Raw genomic sequence first — 4,758 nt, forward strand, 5'->3', positions numbered from 1 at the left:
AAAAATACGTGAAAACACGATTTATTGTGACCTGGTAAACATAATCAGATTTGGACTAGACAGTGGTTGCAGCAAGTGCCGCTAGATGGCGTTGGTGGCCGGGATATCTTCCTACGACAATGGCGTGTTCTCACTGAACTTGGCATCGCTTTATAAGATACAAAGAAGACGGATGGCGTAAAGTGTACGTGTTGGACAGAGATTAAAATTTACATTTCACTATTATTCATGTAGATTTATCGTGTTTACATAAATGGGAAAAAGAAACAATGTACACAGTACACACATTACATACATCCCATATGCATACATGCAATGGGATGAACGCGCACATACACACACATACACATACTACCACATACATGAAGTATAAATGCACAATATGCAAGGCAATTTTGCTAGGTACAATACACCTACTTATCTACTTACACGCTTACTTACATACTTACATGAACACATAAAACTTTACGGATACTCATGAATTATTCGTCACACAACACCAGAAACGTCCAATGCGATAGTAAACCACAATAATAAATGAAATCGTATGATGAACTACCGCAGAGTTATGCTCAAAGTTATGTTCAAAGCGTGGTGCCGCTGGCTGTGACCTCTGGCGCTCGCTGTACTTGCATCATCAGTCCATCACTGCTGGATCATAATAATCTAATGGCAGTGATAATAAATTCATGGACTATATTGAATCGTTAGAACAGTGGCATTAAAGCCATTAACGGAAAAGACATTTGTCACTGACGTCCTGCTGTAAAGGATAGCATCGTTATTGGCATCGTTATTGAAGGTGCGAATACATGATGAGAATCGTATGTAGGATTAAAAGCTTATGATGGAAACCAATGCCGTTCTTTCTCTAGGCTTTAATCTCATTTCTGTACCTTAATTTCTCTATTTCCAATTCTGAATACAGCGAGTTCCTGTGCCTCGTCTGCTCTTCCACTGTAATGTTTCTATTAACTCTTACTCTTTATATCTCCTTCACATTCTTCCTCCCCTTTTTGCCTCTTCCCCTTCTTCACGTTTAAGTACCTGACTCCATTAAGGCTGTCTGATTCGCATGTGTCACAATGTTCGATAGCTCTGTTCTGCCCCGTATCAAAAATAATAATGGCATGAGTCATTTTATCTGTATTTATCCTGTCATTGGATCCGGACGTGTTGGGGGCTGAGGGGGGTGGAGCCCGTTCGGGTGATAGGCAAATTACGTCCGTATCAATTAATGGCTACATCTTGCAAATATATCTTCATGACACTAGGATAATGAGGTCCGAGCCGCGCAGGCAAAGATGACCCCTACACGTCTTAATCACAAGGCCGAGATTCCCTACAACGGGTGTCCCGGTTGTCCTTTATTTATCACGCGGTATTTTTTCCCTTCGTCGGTGATTACCTGCGAGCAAATTTGGCTCTTGTTGCAACTGGGAGACACCCCGGTCGCCGCGGAGGCCGGGAATAGGCCATTTTTTGATCTGTCATCACGAGCTGAGTGGAACGCCATGCGCGACAGCGGCGTCAGGAATGCCTCGCTCTCGATGCCAGCGGATCGATAATGGATCGTTTGTTTACAGGTTTATTAGGCACAGCGAGCGCATGTAGCGGCATTAGAGGTACTCCGAAGCTTTTGATAGCACTTTACGCGTCCAGATTGGTGGGCATTCAACGATCGCTGAGTCATGCAACTTCAGAGTCGATAGGTTTGTGTTCTGCCGGAGGGTCTGTTCCCGCGGTGCCATTTAACTAGCCTCGACATGACTATAAAAAATCCCTAGATGAATGAGAGATCCATATACCCCAAAACTCAAAGAGCGATGGACGGATCTCATAAAAGGGATCTAGGCACGGCACAGTTTAACACACATAGCAAATGTTCTTTCTTTGTTGAGCATAATTATATTACAATGTCGCCCGACGTATGTAAGTAGCGTATCATTAAACAAACGGCACGAACGCAAAAACACACACATACACATATTCACACACGTGTACACACAAACACACACATATACATATTCACACGTAAGTACACACAAACACACATCATCTAAAATAACAACTCATCCCTTCCACATACACGACCTCACACAGACATCCTCCCGCATACACACAAACACAACATACACGCATACCTACATATTCACGTCCTCCATCTGTATATTTCAAATAGCATTCATGGGCATCCTTTATTCCTCAGGGTCAAAATTAATGGTGAAATTCGTTTTCAATTCAGACGTCATCATGTAAGCGAAATAATTCATTTACAGGTATGACATTCGAGTCAGAAAAGATAGCGATGAATAGCGACGACTCATCCATGGTGAATGGGGCTTTGTGCGTTCATTATAACCTACGCATCGTCTCATTATTTGCTAAATGTGGACTGAGCGAACATTCCGGTCGTTCTGATTATCATATTCGCCGGCGACGGAGGTTCATTTTATAGAAAATAATATTTGCTTCAGGAGTATGAGGGAGGGAGGGAAGGAGGGGAGGGTGGGTGGGAGGGAAGAAGAGGAGGGAGGGGAGAGAAAAGAAGGAGGGAAGAAGGGAAGAGGTTCCATTTTATAGAAAATAATATTTGTTTCTGGAGTATGAGGAAGGGAAAGGGGGGGGGGGGGGTGAGTGGGGTCGGTGGAAAGGAGGGAGGAAAGGGGGAGGAAGGGGAGAAAAATGAAGAGAGGGGTGAGAAAGGAAGGAAGAAGGGAAGGGGGTTCCATTTTATAGAAAATAACATTTGCCTCTGAAATATGAGGGAAGGAGGGAGGGGAGGAAAGGAGGGAGGAGAGGGAGATAGATGAAGAAAGGGGGGAAGGAGGGAAAGGAAAAGGGAGAGAAAGGGAAGAGGGAAAAAGGAGACGGGAAAGAGAATGAGGGGGAAAAGGAGAGAGGGACAGAGAGAGTGAAAGAGAGGATGGAAGGAGGAGAGAGAGGAGGAGAGAGAGAACGAGAGGAAAAAAGAAGAGGAAAACGAAAAGAATGAAAAGGAGGAGCGGGAGCAAAGGGGGGGGGGGGGGGGGGGAGGTGGAGAGAATAATGTGGAGATAGATAGAGAAAAAAAGGGGAAAGGGAAAAGGAGGTACAAACGGGAAGACTGTCACCGTACATATGTGCTAGAGAGAGACGGAGAGAGAGATAGATAGATAGATAAATAGAGAGAGAGAGAGAGTGGGAGAGAGAGAGAGAGAGAGAGAGAGAGAGAGAGAGAGAGAGAGAGAGAGAGAGAGAGAGAGAGAGAGAGAGAGAGAGAGAGAGAGAGAGAGAGAGAGAGAGAGAAAGAGAGAGATTGAGAGAGAGAGAGAGAGAAAGAAAGAGAAGGAAAACAAGACAAGACGACAAACAAAAAAGCGAAAGCAGAGAAAAATACAACAATACAAATACAAATACAAATACGGAATGCGACCAGAGTGAGCGAGCGAATCCAGCCTCGCCTGAACAAGGGCCACGGGGTCCCGCCGCGCCGCCGCTTGCGACCATCCCGAGAGACAGCGGTCGGCGGAACGGCCATAAAATGTAGAAAATAGTCAGTTCGACATGACGGCCAGTAAATGATACCCCCCATTAATAACCGTCCCAGCAACCCATCATTATTGATTATGGAAATCTAAAAGCAGAACCGGAGCCACTTTCCAAAAACGATGAAAAATATCCCCCTTGGAAACTGATAATCAGGACTTATTATTGCGTTCATAAACATTGGGGTGCAGAGGGGGTTGCCGATTACCTTTATTTTGGGTGATTTTTTAAAAAGAAAATAATATTCGTACCGCTCGCTTTCAAGTGTATTCATTCCGTCGTATCGTTCAAATTTACCTTGCGTAGTCGCAGGGGCAGAGAGAAAAAAAAAATGAAACTTGTATTAAATTTGAACTATGTGAAGAGCACGAGTGATCTAAATTGCCTCTCTCTTTCTCTCTCCGGCGGCATTTGGCATCTCTCACCCCCTACCCCCACCCTCCTCCTCCCCCCTACGCCCGAAAACCCAAGTTGTCCATTTCATTTTGGTCGGAGAAAGGGATAGAGAAATGTGATAAAGTCTGTATTAGAGACATACAGGGATATTGGGAGGAGATGAAGCTGAAGGGCGGTGAGTAGAGCAGGGGAGGGGGGCCGGGGGGGGTGGAAGGGAAGGGGGAGGGGGTCGGCAGAGGAAGGGAAGGGGACGGGGGTCGGGAGGGTGGAAAGGAAGGGGAGGGGGGGAGGAAGGGAAGGGGAGGGGGTCGGGAGGGAGGGGAGGAAAGGAAGGGGAGGGGGGTTGGGGGTGGAAGGGAAAGGGAGGGGGTAGGGAGGGGAGGAAGGGAAGGGGAGGGGGGTAGAGAGGGGAGGGAGGGAAAGGGGAGGGGGGGTCGGGAAGGGTGGAAGGGAAGGTGAGGGGGATCTGGGGTGGAAGGGAAGGGGAGGGGGGAGGGGGGATGGGAGGGAAAGGGGAGGGGGGTCTGGGGTGGAAGGGAAGGGGAGGGGGGGATGGGAGGGAAGGGGATGGGGTAGGGAAGGGAGGAAGGGAAGGGGAGGAGTAGGGAGGAGAGGGGGTAGGGTGCGGAGGAAGGGGATGGGGTAGGGAAGGGAGGAAGGGAAGGGGAGGAGTAGGGAGGAGAGGGGGTAGGGTGCGGAGGAAGGGAAGGGGAGGGGGGTCGGGGGTGGAAGGGAGGGGAAGGGGGGTTGGGGGTTGGAAGGGAAGGGGAGGGGGTAGGGAGGGGAGGACGGGAAGGGGAGGGAGATGGGGATGGGAAAGTGGGAGTGGGGAGA

This window comes from Penaeus chinensis, chromosome 9, assembly GCF_019202785.1.
Source record: "Penaeus chinensis breed Huanghai No. 1 chromosome 9, ASM1920278v2, whole genome shotgun sequence".
NCBI lineage: Eukaryota > Metazoa > Arthropoda > Malacostraca > Decapoda > Penaeidae > Penaeus > Penaeus chinensis.